Source organism: Esox lucius, chromosome 1 (assembly GCF_011004845.1).
Source record: "Esox lucius isolate fEsoLuc1 chromosome 1, fEsoLuc1.pri, whole genome shotgun sequence".
Lineage (NCBI taxonomy): Eukaryota > Metazoa > Chordata > Actinopteri > Esociformes > Esocidae > Esox > Esox lucius.
Window position 1 is genome coordinate 18940463 of NC_047569.1, and position 21477 is coordinate 18961939.

Sequence of the window (21477 nt, forward strand, 5' to 3'; positions counted from 1 at the left end):
AGATTATCAGCGCACAGTTCAAAAGCCAGCATCTGTGATGGTATGGGGGTGCATTAGTGCACATGGCATGGGTGAAGGCACCATTAATGCTGAACAGTATACGCATGTTTTGGAGCAACAAATACTGAGATCCAACATCTTTTTCAGAAAAGGCCTTGCTTAATTTAGCTCCACAATAAAAGTGTCCAGGTGCTAAACTGGCCTACCTGGGGTCTCCTGACGAAGGAGACCCCAAACTGATGAAGAGCTTCAACTATATTTCATTTCAAAACTACAGCAGTTAGTCTCCTCAGTTCCCAAACACTTACAGAGTGCTATTAAAAGAAGAGTACAGTAGATGCAACACAATAACATGCCCCTGTCTCAACTTTTTAAACATGTCGCTCACATCATATTCAAAATGGGCATATACTTTTCCAAAAACAGTAACATTTCTCTGTTTCAACATTTGATGTGTGGTCTTTTTCAACTATTTTCAATTAAATATAGGGATTAAATCATCATTGCATTCTGTTTTTATTTGCATTTTACGCAGCATCCCAACTTTTTTGGACATGGGGTTGTAGAAAAGTATTCAAGTATCTCTCACCTTGTGGTATAAAATATTGGATATGTTAACACTCAAAACTGAAAATGTTGACTAATATTTTATGTTGGGAAATAGTTGTAAGAAAAAAACTCAATAACATGCGTACGCATTCAATTACTGTGCAACTTCCAGATTTCACAGATTTCACTGAAGGAGTTACAGAGGTCAATGGCTAGGCATGGATCACTTATTTGAAAGCATCATTGACCCAGCTACAATTTGGGAAAACATTTGGTGGACAGATCAGACCAAGGTAGAGCTTTGGGGCCAACATTTTAAGTGATGTGTGGCGGGGAGCCAAAACATAAATGAACACCATCTGGTGAAGTATGGTGACGGCATCATCATGTTGTGGGGATGCTTCTCATCACCAGTGGTTGGACATCCTGTTAAAATTTTTATGGAAGCAAAATACTTAGAAAAAGGGGACCTGCTTCAGTTCGGAAAAAAAAGACTTTGGGGGGAAATTCACATTTCAGCAGCTAATGGTGCCATGTCCAATGCAACATTGGAGTGGTTCAGTAGCTAAAAGGTAAATGTGCTACAGAGGCCCTGACCAAGTCCATTTAATCACAATGAGAATCTGTGGCATTAAAACATTTAAATTGTGGTGCACAAACATCATCCAAATCACCCTATAGAAACCTGTTGCAAATCTACCAAGGTCACTTAAACACTGAGTGCAAAGATGAAATATTAGGTGTGTACCGATCTCATCATATTCGTATCCGTAATTTTATCGGTTTGTCAAATGTGATACATGTAATCAAATTGGAAAACCCAGAATTGCATTTCATACGATGGTAAAGCCTATTGTCATGGTTGTAGGAAGCAGGACACGCAGCGCAGAGGCATGTAAATAAACATCTCGTTAATCAAAAGACTGACTTATAGATAATCTGTCTTTTGGAAAACATTCTGGGATTAGTAATATCACAACACAAGCATTGTCTTAATTTGATCACATCGTAACTAAAATTTGGCAAGTTAACTTCCCAATTAACAACAGAAAACAGAAAAAACCTATGTGTATTTGCACTGGAGAAAATGTTAAGAATTAAAGCAGAGCATGTGCGTGCATGGCTTAATTAGTTGAGGCAGTTGCCGCTTCAATCCCACGTTTGCTGGTAAGAAAATAATCTATATCGCAAGTATGTTAGTTATTTCTCAGGGACATCAGCAGAACAGTTATATGTCATACAACACTGTGAAATTTTGTGTGCTCTGTGAACACAAAGAACTTCTTGGTTTTTGTTGCATACCATCCCAACTGCTTAATGTCAGTTTGAAGTAACACCATTTTTAATAGCTTGATGGCAATCTATCAAATGATTCTGATTAACATAAATTGTATTTGGAGAAAGAAATTAATAGAGTTTAGCACTTAGAGAAAGTGAAAGCAGGTGTTGTTACGTGTGTGTGGTGTGTCTGGGAGGGCATCTCAGTGAAATCAGCATGCTCAACGAACATTCCCACCCATATCTTTACTGAGCGCGAATCATCCAATTGAGTGCTTTGCATGCCGCACTGTGTAAGTGCTGTGAGAACTACATTTCAAAATACCTTGTTCACTTCGGTAAAATTGTGGAATTGGCCAGGGATTTGAATACTTTTGCAAGGCGCTGTGTATACAGTCTTTAAACCGTATATAAATAGAGAGGACTCTGCCTGGAAGTGACCACTTGCCTATACTGGCCATGTGAGAAATAGGGATGATGGTTCTTGTGTTAAATAATTCTCCAAGTACCACGGCCAGCCATAAAAGTCTGGGGTTTGCCAGCCATGATTGGAGCTTTGATAGGAACTGAATTCTATAGTCAGATGTTTTGTTGTGATGACAGTAGATGGTCTCTAGCTGTTGGTATGGAAGTGATGTATAATCGTAGTTTCGGAGACTTGGTGAGACTTAATTTCAACAAATCTTGTAGGTTTTTTTGTTTACCTTTTTAATCCTCCTCCTTACTGGGGATGAAGTCAAAATGCATATGGGTCCTTTTCAGGTTTAGCTTTCACTCTGAAGTGAAAGTGCAAGTGGCAAAACTTGAATGAAATATTGCTGTTAAAGGGATAGTTGTTCTTGAAGGCCCATGGATTCGTTTTTCACCAACTAGTGTTGTTCTTTTTACCACAAAGAACCCATCAGTGTTGTATTCCTCCAAATCATGTTTTCATTATTGCTATATACACTGATCAGCCATAACATTATGACCAGTGACAGGTGAAGTGAATAACACTGATCATTGTGATTGCACCTGTCAGTGGGTGGGATATATTAGACAGCAAGTGAACATTCTGTCCTCAAAGTTGATGTGTTACAAGCAGGAAAAATGGGCAAGCATAAGGATCTGAGTGACTTTGACAACGACCAAACTGTGAAGGCAAGACGACTGGGTCAGAACTTCTCCAAAACTGCAGCCCTTGTGGGGTGTTCCCTTTTTGCAGAGTTCAGTACTTATCAATAGTGGTCCAAGGAAGGAAAATCTGTGAACCGGCGACAGGGTCATGGACGGCCAAGGCTCATTGATGCACATGGGGAGTGAAACCTGGCCCGTGTGGTCCGATCCAACAGACGAGCTACTGTAGCTCAAATTGCAGAAGAAGTCAATGCTGGTATTGATAGAAAGGTGTCAGAACACACAGTGCATCACAGTTTGTTGCGTATGGGGCTGCGTAGCTGCAGACCAGTCAGGGTGCCCATGCTGACCCCTGTCTGCTGCCGAAAGCACGTACAATGGGGATGTGAGCATCAGAACTGGACCATGGAGCAATGGAAAAAGGTGTCCTGGTCTGATGAATCACGTCATCTGGATGTTACTTCGACACGTACCACCTACCTGAGCATTGTTGCAGACCATGTGCACCCTTTCATGGCAACGGTATTCTGTGATGGCAATGTGCCTCTTTCAGCAGGATAATGTGCCCTGCCACAAAGGAAAAATGGTTCAGGAATTGTTTGGGGAACACAGTAACGAGTTCAAGGTGTTGACTTGGCCTCCAAATTCCCCAGATCACAATCCAATCCAGCATCTTTGGGATGTACTGGACAAACAGATCCGATCCACGGATGCCCCACCTCACAACTTACAGGACTTAAAGGATCTGCTGCTAACGTCTTGGTGCCAGATACCAGAGCACACCTTCAAAGGTCTAGTGGAGTCCATGCCATGACGGGTCAGGGTTGTTTTGGTGGCAAAAGAGGGATCTACACAACATTTGGTAGGTGGTCATAATGTTATGGCTGTGTAAGTCTCATTTTCAAAAACTTCCTATGTCTACCTGTCAGTTTGGTTCACAAATGGTATCAATATGCATTTTTCTGTTCCACAAAGGGAAAGAGTCAACACAACTTTGTAAAGAACCTCTTAGTATTTTCTAACTACCAATGACATCATTGCCAAATAGCAAAGGCAGTGTGTGGTGGCCACAGAAAATATTTCTATATTTGTAGTCACCAGATTCTTCCAGCTGTTACATTAGTGTGCAGTTAAACAAAATCAATGCTACGTGACAAATTACTGAATTTTGTTTGTTTTCATTCAAAAACAATGCAGCTTTTAAAGCTTGTGACTCTCAGTTTCAATTCACATATTTGGATGATGGAAAGCAATGTTAATTCCAGACTGAGACAGAGGTGATAAATGACGTTATGAAAAATGAAACTTTATGAACAACTCAGTGTAAGTGGAATTTCACCCAAATTAGATTTTAGATTAAAGTGCAGGGCAAATTGAGTAACTGCACATGTGCGCCTCATAAAGTAAGCATTTCCTAACATAACCTTTTAGAATGCACAAATAGCGCCCATTTTATCGCCAACTGTATGAGTAGCTAGTGAGTTTCTCTGCCCAAAGTTTTTCCAAGGTTTCACTAGTGTCTTATTGGCATGGAAAACGAGTGGGCTACCTTGATAAGGTTACAAAATCCTTTACTTCAGTGAACATCTGTAGTGCCTATATAAGGCCTTTCAACCATGCTTGGGATATGAATTGCTGATGAAGACCTAAGTGTTTAAATGTTGTTTTGATAATAAATCTTGTGTGAGCATTACTAGCAGCGTGCATTGTTATCCAATTACTTTGGTGGCATATCCTCCTTCAATTCCAGCTGCTGCAAAAAGTCCCTGGATGTGGGTGTGTTGTACACCATCACACTTAATGATACAAATTTAACTGCTTAACAATTCATGATATTGTCAGCTAGATTGTAGTAATTTGGAGTATAGTATCAACATTTTCACATTCCGTTTCTGATGGGATGAGGCAAAATGACATGCAGGTAATTTGAATGAACTCTTTATTACGTTGCTAACTTTGACCACTCATTTTCTGTGTGAAGAAAGGTACCAGATCCTGGCAAACAGGTTCAAGAACAAAAAGGCAAAAAGCTGAGAGGAGTTGGATCCTACTCAAATCAAACACTTCCCAAATGTACAAGTTGTCCTCAGATGTGTGGCAGAATGGCTGGATATTACATACAAAGCATATCATCCTCTCAGCAGTTCACTACTGACCCCTGTCAAGCAATGTGCTTCACTGCAGACTAAGGTCTTTGCAAAGGGGTAGAAAAACTCTCATCAGAATCATAATACCTTGCAAATCCTAAGTACTCAATCATGACCTCCAGCCTGGATTATTTGTGACCAGCCAAGGCTGTTTCCAAAGTCATTCATCCACCTGCAAACATTTCCATGACCCAATGCGACTTGCATTTGGGTCCACTCTGTTCAAATACTCGTGTGGCACACTGCTCAAGTATGCAGCACACTGCTCAAACAGAAACATACTGCGTCCAGCCAGTAGATCCAGGTGTGCACCTCACTGGCGCTTGTCTCAGTCACAGTAAACTAAGTCAGACAGGCCCACATGCTCTGAACCCTAACACACCACTCCTGTCATGTCCTCACGGTGACTCACATTATCCAGTTCAACTGCTGTACCAAAAATAGTCCCTCTGAACTGAATTTGACCACAGCACTTTCTATCCCACTACCAATTTATGTTCAGTTATTGTTGTTTTATGTTTCTCTATATCCATTATTTCCAGTAAACACAGACCTTACAAACCTACATACAACAGAGAGAAGGTACTATGTGAGGAAGCCAGCAGATATTTTGCCAAGGAAAAAGGAAAGGAGACTTATTGTACAGTTAATCAGGACAGATAGCTGGACAGTAGTGAGTAGTGACTGGGTCAGGACTGGGTCTGCACTGTACAGGGCACACTACACAGTCTGAGCCAAAAGCAGACGGACAGATAATGGAGCAGGGAGTGGCAGCCTCAGCCCAGGGCTTGGGTGTAGCGTGACTCTCTGCCAGACCCAGACACTCTGAGAATCAAGTGGAAATCTCCCTGGCGAGACTCAGCAGACAGTCTGTAAATATTAGCCCCAGTTAATAGCATGATGGGGGTGGAAGGCACACATCAAGGGGAGTGCAAATCAGGCTAGCGTAGCATTAATACGAGTGGGAGCCGGTGTGGGGGATGTGTGCATTCATACGTGTGTGTTTCTGTGTGTATGTCTGAATACAAAAACATATTTTATTTGTATTTCAGTCCTAATAGTAAAGGAATTTTTACATTGCTCTCCAGCATGGTCAGTTGGCAAGGCAGACGTTTACAGATTTCTTCAGCAAGATGAGGGGGGTACAAAGTTTGAGCCAATTTAATCCAGCCCATTATTATTTTGAGTGAGTAAAATGTAGTTTAACTTTTTCCATTTTCAGGGATATTTGTCTTTTTTACAAAGAAAAACATCCTATGAATCATTTTCAACTCCAGACTGAGCACAGAAACCCTCAATAAACATATGAGTGAATATAAAATAATATGTAAATAGTGTGTCAGAGTCATGTCAGAGTACATGCATCGTCCACTTTGTGCAATTTATATGTAATTAGCTAGTCAGCCTCATATCCCTAAATTATCTCCCCAAAACCGTTTAATTTTGTGTAATTCCATAAATACAACAACCAGCTGATTTGAATTAATATTACATTATTAATAAAATATACTACAGATTAGGGCAAACTTATTTAATACTTGGCACTTCATAATATTTTATACTTGGTCAAGACAGCAAGAAGAGACACGGTGAAGGCCGAACAAGGCAAAGAGTGGTAACGTACTTGTGTTTTGAACATAGCTGACTGGGAATGGGTTATGAGGTGTTTTGCAAGGCCACCTCAAGGGCTCTCACAGGAGAGGTATTTCTGTGGAGTCTGTCTCACTGTGCTGGTTTATGGAGAGTTTCAGGAGGGATAGAATATTGAGGTCAGGGATGTGAAGCTGACCTGGGCACCCAAGGTGCTGCTAAGCATCCCCCTGGACTCTGGTCACATTCATTACACACAGTGGCGGGTTTTTCTAATTATTTTTCATAGCTGTTGATGCCACAATAGGTGCTTACACACCTTGATTGAATTTGAATCATGTATGAATTCAAAAGAGAAGAGACTGGTGGTTTAACTACAAATATGGTGCAAACAACTATACCTCTAAACCTCAAATGGATCATACCTAAACAAAAAAAGATTCCCTGGATTTTCTTACTCTCCAAGGTATGAGCGTGTTGTTCTGTTCTCAGACAATAACAGCAAATGTTTGTGTATATATACATGGATGCTGAGATAAAAGGAAAAGCAGAGGTCTGGGCTGACCTTGTGCAAACTGCCAACGGCTGTATCAAGACTTTTGCCCCTAGCTGCCTCTTATCCAGCTGTTTCCTTCTTTCAAACTGCTGAAACAGTGGCGTACCTATGCCCTGGGTTAGGTCAACACAAAACGTACACCCACTCAGCCCCCTCCTAATTTGTCTCGCTACTGGTCACCTTGCAGCTTTTCCTCTTTGGGTTGGATCATTTCCTGTCCACCCAATGTAGGGGAACAGTTTGGTTTTTGCAAAATCTCACTGGCTGAAGAACACAGAGAATGAAGTGTAGACTTAGCCACAGTTTCCTTGTTCTAACTCCTCCACATTAATCACTCCATCCTATGTCTCTCTCTCTCTCTTGCTATTTCTTTCTCTCTTGCTGCATTTTTTGCTCTCTTTCTCTCCACCTTCTTTATACTCTCTCTTCTTCCCTCACAACATGCTGTGGAGACCGCTGTCTGGGGTTTCCCTCAGGCCAAGCATCTGTTCACCAGTGACACACTGTGAAAACCACATGTCATATGACATGTGGCATGTCTCAAACTGCTGTACATGTGGCTTGAGTGTTACAGTGTGAGAGTGAAAGGGAGAACATTATGTGAATGGCACAGCAACAGTTACCACTGAAGACACACAATGGAGATAAGCCTATTCCCTCCATTTCTACGACATTGTGCAAGAAGTTCATATGTCACTACTGGATTATGGTGATATACTATATTAGCATGTCTCAACTACTCTTTTCAAATCTCTATCATTCTGCCTTGCGTTTTACCACTGGTGCACTTTTTCACGCTCGTCACTGTCTGTTTTACACTTCAGTTTGCTGGGAGTCAGTGACATTTAGAAGGGCCAGACATTGTTTGATGTCATTATATACGGTAGTCATGCAAAAACTTCCTGACTATCTAACAAAGAAAATTTGTTTGAAGAACATCAGTTATCAAACATGCTATCAAGACTGAATAACTGTCCTATTGAGAACTGGGTAAAACTGCGTCTGAATATTTTTATTTCAGAGTGATCTTAGGTTAAAAGACATTACATTTCTAATAAATTATATTTTTGTTGTCAGTTGTGATTGTTTTTCTTAATATTTCTTTCCCCCGTTTTGTATGTTTTTATTGTAGTAAAACAGGGTTCAACTGTAAAAGAGCCTTTGGTCTTAGTTGATTACTCTGTATACATGAAGGTAAATAAATAAATCTCTGATGACGAATCAAAAACAACTTCCAAATGACTGTTTATCGTCTGACTTAAAGTAAAACAAATGTTTAACAAATAATCCCTGAACACAGCTAGACTCTTTGAATTTCTTTTGGAAAACTCTGCACTTCAAAGTGCTCCCAAATGAGCTGGCTCATAAACAGTTTGCCAATGTAGTATGGACTTCACAATCATCAGCAGAGGGGAGGCTAAATACAACTGGGCAGTTTGTAACAATTAGGCTGATGCCAGATAGTGCCCACTCGGCCTCCACAATCGACCATCCCCATTATCCACTCTGTTTATCTGTAATTGCAATTTGGAAAGAACTTTGAGGCGATTAAACCCAGGGAGTGGTTTGAGAGTGCACACCCTGCCCTAAACAAGAGGACAGTGTTTGGGTTGTGTTTGCATTAGGCCCCACTGAGACAGTGAAAGCAGTTGAAAATGAAAAAATCTGAGGGGAATGATGGAGGTCATCACCTTGTCCTAGAAAGGAAAATATTTATACATGATGGAATGTCATTGACACTTTCTAAGAATGGAATGAACAAGGAACCCTGAAAAGGATGTTCACAATTTCAGTATGATTTACAAAATACTATACACAACAAAAAAGCAGAAGGAAGCTCTAAAGTCAATCAATGCCAGAGAAAGATGATGGAAGTGCTTCTTTCTCAAGTGATACATAACCCTAGTGATGACATGGAACATGCAGGTGCACATGACGCTCCCTGTTCTCCGGGTCTAGACTATTATATTCTTGGGAGGCTCCTGTCCTCATCTGATCAGAACTTTAAGCACATCAGACTCAGTGGAAATTTGAAGCCTGTTAGACAAAATACCAAGCCTAAATGCAATCCTTTCTGGTTGGGGGAAATGGGAGGTTACTCAGGGCATTGCCCCTACACGGCTCTGAAAGAATTTGCCATTAAGATGTCTCACTTTGGGACAAACCTCTGTGGAGCAGTGACAGTAAGCAGAGTGGCCCTCATTGGATTTTTAGGGTGGGTCTTGGAATGGCATGTTTTGTTTCCTGGACTTCCTGCTATTGCTTATTTTAGGAGCTTGCCTGCCATCTAAAGGGAGTTTGTGGTACTTGCATGTCATCCCCACTGGATGTACAATAACAGGGGCAATAAATTGCAATAACAAATTGCATTTTCACAGATTAGATTAAAATGTGTCACTGAACAGTACAAATACAGTACAACCAAATGCAGTTAGCATCTAACCAGAAGTGCAAATAGAGGAGGGCAGAAAATGTACAAATATTAAGTATATGTACAGTGTCTCACAAAAGTGAGTACACCCCTCACATTTTTGTAAATATTTGATTATATCTTTTCATGTGACAAAACTGAAGAAATGACACTTTGCTACAATGTAAAGTAGTGAGTGTACAGCTTGTATAACAGTGTAAACTTGCTGTTCCCTCAAAATAACAACAGATCTACAACAACACACAGCCATTAATGTCGAAATCGGTGGCAACAAAAGTGAGTACACCCCTAAGTGAAAATGTCCAAATTGGGCCTAAAGTGTCAATATTTTGTGTGGCCACCATTATTTTCCAGCACTGCCTTAACCCTCTTGGGCATGGAGTTCACCAGAGCTTCACAGGTTGCCACTGGAGTCCTCTTCCACTCCTCAATGATGACATCACGGAGCGGATGGATGTTAGAGACTTTGCGCTCCTCCACCTTCCGTTTGAGGATGCCCCACAGATGCTCAATAGGGTTTAGGTCTGGAGACATGCTTGGCCAGTCCAACACCTAATTGGGCCCAATTTGGACATTTTCACTTAGGGGTGTACTCACTTGTGTTGCCAGTGGTTTAGACATGAATGGTTGTGTCTTGAGGTATTTTGAGGGGACAGCAAATTTACACTGTTATACAAGCTGTACACTCACTGCTTTACATTGTAGCAAAATGTAATTTCTTCAGTGTTGTCACATGTATTCAGTGGAATGAGTAAATGTGCAAAGAGGCAAATGCAGTACAAATGGCAATACTAAATGTGCAATAAGGAAAATAGAAGGGGGGCAGACATTTTACAGTAGTAGGTATAGTGTATGTTTCAAGTGGGATAATAGTTGTTTGGGTATACATGGCAATTTCAAAATGGCATTCAAGAAGTACCATGTGCACCTGGGATGCAGACATAACAGCAGTGAGGTCCCGAGGTAGACGCGTGTAACAACTGGAAAAATACATGCACAATGGCAAATCTAAATGTGGAAGGAGGCAAAAATTGAATGTACAAGGTGTATGTGCAACTGAAATGCAGGGATGGGGGGAGGTGATGGGTCACAGAGTCAAACAGGGTTACGGTAGATGGGAAGAAACCGAAGAGGCATGGGTGTGAAGGGTCTCTGATGACACCATGGGCCCTGCGCAGACACTGCACACTGTCTACCCAGTTGTTGTAATTTCAGAGGCTTTACACAGTACTCATATTGGCACTGTAATACATCAAAAAGCCTGATAATGTCATGGTTGAGGGTGGCAGGACACAAAGCACAGAGCAAGGGTATCATCCTTTTAATTGTAAGAACAAAACGAGAGTCAGAACTTCGAACTGAAGGCCAGCAAACACAAAGCTAATTCCAAACAATGACCCACAAAGTGAAGCTTCAAAAGGGCAACTTAACAAGGTGCAGCTGCCTCTAGTTGGGGAAAACAGAAAACAGTACCGGTACCTAGAGGCACTTCTGCAGTCAGGTCTTGACTGTGGCCCCCAGGCGCATGGAGATGCCTAGAGGCCCCCAGCCAGGACCTGATAGACAATGTGAAATACAGTGCTTTAGTGGCCAATAACTTATGCAATTAACTTGACAGTGTTTAAGATACCTTTAATCCTATGTATTCTCTCTCTCTGAAGTTATGGTTTTCAGGGAACACTCCATCATACTTCCCTATAATTACTTGATGGAAGAGACCTTCCCCAAATGTTTTCAGGTCTTGTCAAGACCATTATATCAAGGAACAGGTTTTTTCGGGATTTCGACAAAATCTGTTGTTTACACAAAACCAACAAGAGAATAGAAGTCCATAGCTGTTGTTACCAGAATATCCTATTACATTTTAACATTTCAAGATTTACCTTTGCAAAACAGAGCGCTAGCACAGTCACCAGCTATGTGATTATAGCGCTAGTTTAATTTCAGTTGGTTGGGTGGCTGGTAAAAACAAAATACAGTATATCTACGAAAATATATGCCGACCCATGTAAAATGTGATTTAGTTATCAACTATCAACGCATCTTTTTGAGAACTATGATAGGCGACAGGTTTTTTTCAGGATTCAAGGTTTATTTGTCATGCACCGAACAACTCAGACAGGAATTGTTTAGAAGATTAGGCAATTATTTGTTAGATAGCAATAACACAACGCTACCTTCAAGATAAAACATTATTTACGAATATATCACGGATGTTTGAGGAGAAAAGGAGTGTTGGGAAGAACTCTGCCAAAGGATGATTGCATTTGATGTAGCCAATAAAGGTAGGCCATGTGATTTTGCTTCTTTGCATCTAGACAATTGCGTTCATTGGTTAGCATTGGTTACTGACGACTTAACTTTAAGCTAGTGCAGGTGTACAGTCACAGTTTATTTCTTCCAATTACGTTTTGAAAATCCATAGCTGGTAGCACTGATAATGGCAGTAATAAAACGTATTTGTGTGCGGGTGTGCATTGCAAACGCGTTTTCTAATGTGAAAGTAATCTAAAAGTAATTCAAAGTAATGAGATTACGTTACTGAGTTTGAGTAATCAAAAAGTTACTTTACTGATTGCAAATGTGGACAAGTAACTTGTAATTGTAACGGATTACAACCCTGCTAGCCATGCATTTACATTTGCTATGACTGGTCATATATTTACATCTGAAATGACTGGCCATACATTTACTTCTGCTATGGCTGGCCATGCATGTACGTCTGCTATGTCTACACCTACTGCTGCTTGAATTCCATATAGAGCTTTCCTTCACAACTCTGTTTTTCTTTTTCTTTTGCTCAGGTTAATGAAGCCTGGATTGATCCCCTACATTTAGATTATTACAAATCTGCTCGGCTGGATGATCTAGACCCTTTCTTTTAAAAGGTATCTACCTTTTAAAAGTGGTGGAATGAGAGAACTGGCTCTGAAACAGACATTTTAATGGGGAAAATATATTTTTGAAATCGTCTTTCCATTGAACCTTTAATGCGACATTTCTTAACATGCTACGGTATTTCATATAACTTGACTGAGCATGGTGATTTTCCACTGGTGTGCATAATCTCTTGTAGTATTATTTGATATAGAATACGAAGAATACAACCATTCTACATTTAGATTTTTGAAGTTTTTAAGCAATACTGATAAATGAAAGGCAAGCTATTAATATTCACCTCAATAAATTGTATTATCACAACACCATCCAATTAGTCATTGGTGCCTCAATGTTATCTTTACACTCTGGTAAACTGGTAAATCCTTTCTTTACCTTAGCTTGCTCTTGATTTGCCTACCTAACAAAACACTGCAGTCTTGTAGAAACCTGACACTGGTCATTCCTAAAGTCAACACATACTTTGGCCATCATTCTTTTCAGTTCTCTACTGCCAATGACTGGAACAATTTGCCAACTTTACACTTTCATCACCCCCTATTTTTTCTAAATCAATCTGAAATGCTATCTGATCACTGCACCGGCTACCCAATTATATTCATGCCACCTAAAATGTTGAGAAACTTTACACCTCATTCCATTTGTATTTATTAGTCTCACCTCATATACTGATGACCTATACACAGTCTCCATCTGTAAATCTGTATAATCTCATATGATGTATCTTACAGACCATTTGCCTACTCAATTTTATATGTTTTTAATAGTTTTTGTAACAATAAGACTGTATTGTTAGTTTGCATTCACAAAGTCAACATCTTTGAAAGGTTGATAACAACAAAGTCTTGATATTACAACATATCCACATGGCCTTTGCATCAGTTCTTTCATATATTATTATTTTGTTTTCATTTTGAACTATTGATGTTTTCCACACCGTTTAGAGACATGAAGGAGCATCAGGTACTGCTGGAATGTCTCCCAATGGCATTTCAATCTTTTGTGCAAGAAATTACACAGATCACAAAAAACTTTTACTGGTGATTATTATATTAGGCCAAAACTGTAGTAATAAGGGGGTAAATGGTTTATAAAGAACTTAAGTTAAATTATTTTAAATGGAGTAGGGATCAATAAATTATATATACACTATTTTCTAATGTTTTATATGCATTTTAGTGATGTCAAACGATTAAAATAATTGCGATTAATTGCATAATCTTCTGTAGTTAATCGCGATAAATCTTCATTGGGTAAAGACAGTTTATTTTATTGCAAACTATGGACAGTGTGTGATTTGAAATTAAATACATGCAAGTTGTCAATGCCCTTAATTTAGTGTAATATGCAAACAATGTCCATTCATAACTTATCACAATATCTGGCTGCATCTAAATGTAGCCCACGTCAATCTACAGTAAATACATTGTTGCTGGTCTTTGATTGCATTGTTCTACCACCTCATGTAGTTTTCTTGATTAATGCACCAGGACAATAACTGCTATGTTAGTCCACTGTATAAAACACATATCAGCCCCTCTTATCTGGACAGCTACATTGGGTGCAGGCATTTAACCCATTTAACTCTAAGCTCGTCAAGGAATTGTCCTTTGATGTTTAGGCTGAAATATGTTTAGAGTGGGGTTGCAGCTGTTACATTCATCAGAATCATATACAATGCAGTCCATAGGTATTTGGGCAGTGACACACATTTTGCTGCTTTGGCTCTGTACACAGAAGCAAAACAACATTGAGATAAATCTCTTTTTCAAAAGAGACCTGTTCCAACCAATATAGCAACATGGCACTATTTCAGACAGTAGCAGTTATTACAAACAAACATGAATACAGACAAAGAACAAACTAGTATCATAAACAAAATTGGTGATATGGGCATGTACCAAATGACAGTCAACCATGTCTCCCAATAATATTGATATACATAATGAACAACAAGGGACCTAAAATGTTACCTTGTGGCAAACCTGACCTGGTATATCATAGTTCTACTGCTTCCCAATCCTGGTCCTGGGGACCCAAAGGGTTGCATGTTTTTGTTTTTGCCCTAGCACTCACACACTTGATTGACGTAATCAACCTATCATCAAGTCTTTAATTTGAATCAGGTGTGTGAGTGCTAGGGCAAAGACAAAAATTTGCAACCCTTTGGGTCCCCAGGACCAGGATTCGGATACAGTGCTTTATGGTTTCTGAGTGATAGCCTTAAGAGGACATTGAGCATTTACATATGCTGACAGCAAGATTATAACTGAAAGATTATAACTGATTTGAAATGAAACACTGACTAAGACGGTTAAAGTGCAGACTGTCAGCTTCAAGTTTTACAGTATTTATATCCATAAACTGTGAACACTAGGATTTAAAGCTTTTTTTATACATATTCCCTTCATTTTATGGAACCAAATGTAATCAGATAAATTTGCATAATGAAAAATATAGTCAGCACAGCAGGCTCTTTTTGATGTGTATTAGGCCACTCAGTTTTGGGGGATAACTATTGATATTGGACCTTACATCACAGCCTCTGTAGTTTTGTCTGGCGAAGTTGTCAGCGAATGGAAGTGGTTCACACATCCATTACTTCCTCCTGGAGACTGTTCCTGATCATTCCAACATTTGTTGGTTATTTGTTTCTTCATTATGGTGCGCATCCTTTAGTCATCCACTGTAGAGGTCTTCCTTGGTCTACCAGGTCATTTGTCATCCGTGAGATAACCAGTTTCTTTCTTCTATATATAACAAACACATGAATGTCTCTCGTTATATTCTGATTTATATTCATGATGGCCAGCTAGACTTCTTTGTTCCTCATATTGTCGGACACCAGAAGCCGAGTCCAAATGCAAAGCCTTGACTCATACTAGATATTTAGAGCTCTCTTTTACATGCACTAATGGTGCAAACAAACACATCTTCCTTTAATGAAAACCTGTGAAGCAAATTGTCCAAATACATTTGGTTCCCATAAATGCATTGACTAAGAACCTAATTGGACTGTAAACATTTTTGACTAATTATTTTATATAACATTTCCATAATGAAAATAAAATATTATATTCACACTTCCGATGAGAAGTCCTAGTTGTGCTAGAGGTTAGCCATAAGGTGCATGCAGCACTTTGCCCCGCAAACCATATAAACACACTGACAATGTTGTTTACCTGGTATCTAACTCTTTCTGTTGTGCAAGGGCTGTTGTTTGTTAGGGTGTGATCTTTGAAATCCCAATGTGAGATGTTGCTACCCAACAACAACAAAAAAAATCTGTTCTTTTTATACATGGAGTGGAGACTTCAAAACCAGACTTCAAATTCACTGTTCATTCCACTCCAACATACAGTACATTGAGCAAGACATTGTCTTAAGAACTTAGTAGCCACATGGAGAATGTTATCTTGGAAATTGACGTACAACAAGTCTCTATCTAAATCTAAATAACAACTAAATAAAACTATTGTCGTGTAAAAATGCTCTGTGTACAAAATATTATTTCTAAATGTTTCATCCCATATTATATACTGTGCATATCTGATATTAAACTCATCGTCATTAAATCATTTCAAATCAAAAGTGCTGGAGTACAGAGCCAAAATAACAAATGTCCACATGCTTACGTATCATTTTCTTTGTTTAACCTTTCATGAATTCTGATTGCCTTTATTGGTAATTATGTATTTGTTTTAGTATATAGAAATATGTGTTGGCCAATCCCACGACCACCATACATCCCAGTGTTGGTTTAGTGTAACCCATTTGAATTGGAGATTGGAGCGATGTAGTGTAGTCAGCATGAGTCCCAATGGGAGGCTCCCAGACGTGTTTCCATCAACAGTGGGAAAGCAAAGGCAGGGTGAGAGATCAATTTCCCTCAGAACCAGATTATGTATACAGACATTACGTCAGTGGCATGGAGTGACGGGGGTTGGGGAGAGGTGAACCAGGAGGGGGAGAATGTGGCCCAATTTGGTCCTAGGAAAGAAGCCTTGTTTGGGTGGTGCAATAAACACTGGTTTATAAAAAAAGGGTGGTCTTGGTCCAAATACATTCAAAAAGTGGTACGGTTCGTTGCAGGTAAGAACGTAATCTAGACCAAATACTGGGAAGCAACTAGAGGTGTATACAATAATAATATTTTTGGTTGTTTGTCAGCAAGCATCTGATGGCATAGGCTAAGCCAATTTGATTTCTGCATTATTCATTTTGGGGGTAAACAGGGCTGAACCGGCACGGGTTCTGAATTATCATGCAATACAGCACATATTGAGATGATTCTGCCAGCATCTTGTTGAAATGCCAAAGCAAAAGTAATAATATGTTAAAGTAATATGCTTCTTGATCTGAGATGGATTTAGTATTTTTCTCCAATAAACAAATGAATGGATTGAAAATGCGGTTTTGTGTAATCATTGTAGTTCATTTGCTGTTTGGCAAATTGAAACCAACTGGACCATTAAAACATTCTGTGTAAATTTTTTTATAAATCTTAGATTCGAACCAGATTCACCAGGCATTAGGAACACCTTCATTGAACACCCTTCAGCCTCAATACAAATCTAAGTTTGGTGCCTGTGTGTTCAGAGGTAGCCTTCAGCACACTGCTATAAAGACCATTTTCTTTTCCCTCGCCAATAGGACTGCCACTGACTGGATTTGTTTGTGGAAGAAGAACAATGATCTCTTAAGAGATTTCCCAATGAGCAAATTACGCTGGAAAAACCACCCTGTTTTTGTACTTTTAATCTGCACGCATCAGCAGAAGCAGGAAAATACAGGACAATTACATGAACTTGAGACTAGAGTATTCATATTCTATGAAATGTATCTAAATGTATATTGTTGCATACACTTTTTCATATTTTTGTAGAATTGAAAGAACCAGTTGATGGTGGTAGACATGTATTCTTTCTGCTGCTCAAGAACTAACCATTGTGAACATAGTTGTCAAAAACATTGTTATATTGTAAATTTAGAGAAATATAAGAATAATTAAATGCTGTGTGGTGAGGAACAATAAACATGTCTTTTCTATAACCCTATACCAGTATAGAAACATTAACTGTTTCCCTTATGTCGTGGCCTGTATTTCAAGTGCTAATGAATTACAGTGCAACCCCCCAAAAATTAATTAAGGTATTTTTTTCTTTTTTCTGTATTTTCAGCATACTCTCTAGATATAACCTTATTTCATCATTTTATTTTGAATGAACATCACAAAATCCATAGGGGAAATTCTCTGACACCTTTTGGTTTTAATCAATATGTTGTAGGTTTTGAGAAGTGTATTTATAATTTATATTTGTGCAAATGCAGTATGCACTCAGGAAATGTGTGTTTTTGCAGTTACAAAAATGTTACCTTAAGCCTTGCTGCTCTCCTGTCCTATCGTTGCCTGTTTTATGCCATTTGCATCATCTGCCTATTGTTCCTGCACAGTGTTGCATGTACGGTGCATCCTGGATTCCAACTCCGGTGAGTTGAAGACTGGCACACCGACTCCCTGCCAAAACACCTTATCTGGACCAGGCAGCCTGAACTCCGTATTGGAGACGACATAGGAGAAGGGTCTGCAAGTCTATATATTTGTGGGGGAGGGGATGCAGACCCATTTTGAAGCAAAACCTCCCCACACACTGTTAACGGTGAGACAACCATCAGTGTTGTCCATACACAAGCCTTTCTCTTTTTTTCAAGTGATGAATCCCCTTGAAGAGAAAGGTCCCCTGGGATATGTTTAATTGACTGGACTTAAAAAACATTGTGATCACCTCAGTTTATTTTGCACTGAATTATATATATATTTTTCAGAGGCCCAGTTATTGTTATTTTAGTTTATATCGTTTTCTCAGTTACAATGTTGAGCCTATTGCGACTGCATCAATTGTTGTGACCATAATTTAATTAAAAAATCCTAAAATCTAAATACAATTTTTGATTTACACTAGCAACAATTTACTCTTGCCGTGCCCTAAGGTAATACACATTTGCAGCACTTTTGCCAGACCACTGACGTGGAAGGCATAACCACTCACTGACAATGTTGTTTTACTGATAACTAAAATTTGTTTCAGTGCCAGTCTGGGATGTTTTTAGTTTCTTCTGTATGATGAATTTTCTTTCTTCCAGGTTCTCTTTATGTCTGGTTACAGAACCAGACTTCTTACGTCACCACTCATTCCACTCACACAGAGCGAGACATTGTCTTTAGATCTCAGACCACAGGGAGTTTCAATCAGAAAAGTGTCCCACGTTACCTCGGAAGGTGATAGGCAACAATTGCCAATTTCATTTGTTTACACCAGGGGTTTTTGAAGTGTGAGATGTGCCTCCAAAGGGGGGTACCAGAGAGCTTCAGGGGAAAGAAATAAGAAAGCAGTCGTACACATGAATAAAGTCAAACCAAGTCAAAATAGTGAATACTATCACATCAGTGGTAGATAAATGTTATATACATAATGTTATGATGACTTATGTTAATGACTTATGGTAATTTAATCTTGATGCATCCAGTACTGTGGAACACTGAATTTGCAACTGGCTCTAGGTTCATGTACAGTTGTTGGCTTCCAGATAACATGGAGCTTATGATCAGAACATTTCACCACAGCTTTTTATTATTTATTTATTTGTAACAGAGACCTAAGCAGTTGTAAAGACTAAGATTCAAAAGGAGGCAGGCAGTCATAAATTGTGGATTTAGTTATTTACACAACGGCGATGATCATAATTCTCCACAAGCCACTGTCCTACTGCACAGATTATTTAGCAAATCTATGATCAATAGTTTATAAAAAATGTGTAATGCTTTTGATTTAATTGTATTACATCATGCTCCCATTTACTTTTTGGGTCAGTTGGGAAGCAACAAGCAGCTTAAAGCGAATTTATAATTCAAACTCAAAGTGGGTGCATGTTCACTATCTATGCATGGATTGGGTAAAGATTTGGTACATTTTTTACAGGATGGGGGGCATCAATGGTGCACATTAATTGTATATCTTACATATCTAAAGTATATGATATATCTTTCTTTCGCTGGAATTTCACCTGCTGAGGTTATAAGGGTTATATATGTCCACTAACATCAACTGGGGCCTTAAAGGTCCCATGACATGCTACTTTTTGTAGGCTTTAATATAGGCCATAGTGGTCCCTAGTACTGTATCTGAAATATTTTTTCAAAAATTCAGCCTTGCTGCAGAATTATAGCCACTACAATACAATCACAGAATGAGCTTCCTTCAAACGGCCCGTATTGGTGTCTGTGACTTTAAATTTTAATGAGGATGAAAAAGGCGGGGCAAGGTGGTGGGTGGGCGTGGCCTTTACTATCTTGCGGCAAAGGTAACGTGCATGTTTATGTTTATGTTTATGTCTGGATCATATTGCAATGGCACGAAGACACATTGAAGCATTTCAGTTTGACCCAGAATCCGATCCAGATGGAGAAGCAACGGATGAAGAAGTTGCAACTCAGCGCCTCCAGAAGGATGTTTCCAAATGGTTAGTTAAAAATATTATGTCTATATGATACTTTGTTAGGATGTCTGATTATCATGTAAGTTAAAGCTAAAGCTAATCTGCTTTTGCCTTTTCATGTTTCTCTGATTTGTGATGATTTTAAAGCTGTGTTAGCATCTATATCAGTAAATATTCTAGTTTAGAGAAGAGGGTTTTTTTAAATGTAAAAATTCTCCCTTCATATCATGAAGTCATGTTACACAAGATATATAAAGCCTATATATTTATGTGCGCGCAGGAGTAAATCATTTTGTTGTGTAACATTATGTACATAGTCGTCGGTGAAATGTTTGCCACAGACATGCAAAACTTTGGGAAGCTGTGTCGGCGCTTTTCCGGAGAAAATGAAATAATTCCACTGGTTCTTCTGTGGCATGTACGAAGGAAGTAAAAAAAGGCTTCGTTGCTCATCTCTACATCCTATTACTGAGCAATTATTGTGTTTCCTTCGCTCAAAAGCCATGATGCCCCTCCTCGTCGCGTAGACAAATTGAAGTCGCGCTCACACACATGTGTGCCTCACACCTGGCTCTATTTAAATTCTTTCTCTGGGCGGGCAAAGCAGAAAAAGGGGAGTTACCATGGGAGTTAACAATTTCTCCTTGCTACGTCACAAAGAGACGGGTCCAGATCAGCCTGTTTGATTCTCCGTTTTCTCCAAGTCAGAGAAAGATAGAAAATGCTCAATTTACACCGAATGGAATTTTTAGAAGATTTGGGACCATATATAGGCTAGGTGAACTCATATTAATGTTAAAAAACCTCACAAAATGAAAATTTCATGTCAGGGGACCTTTAAGTATATCAAGACATTTTGGAGGAAGGTGCAATCAACTTGATGTTCTGTGACTCAACATCTAGAACCCATTGGTTTGGATTCAAGGATGGAGAATTTCCTTCATAATTCTCGGTTTTAGGAGTAATTTGCCATTTTCTATTTTAGGCATAAGTGTAACAGAAATTATGTTCATAAATAATGTACACTTTACTCATGACATTTACAATTTAGTGATTTGGATTGACAAGATTCGGTCCTCTTTCACTCAACCTGTTCAGGCTTCTGGCCCCAGTCAGTGAACTTCCCTATTCCTTGACCTCTTTCTGTACACTCTCTTCAGACGAAGTCCTGCGTCTAGTGATGTTTGGGTGCCTGACAACCGCTTCCACGCCAATAGAGGCTAAAAAATTGGTTTTGAGAAAACATGACTGGAACGAAGGTGGGAAGAAATTGTAATCGTAAGAAGAAGCGAACATGAAAAAAACCTGTTTGAACAAAGACATTTTATTGGAAGGTACTTTGATTGTTAGAGCTTCAGACTTTGTACACAGGCCTGGTGATCGTCTGCAGATTGAGTTGATTGGTGAATCTCTGA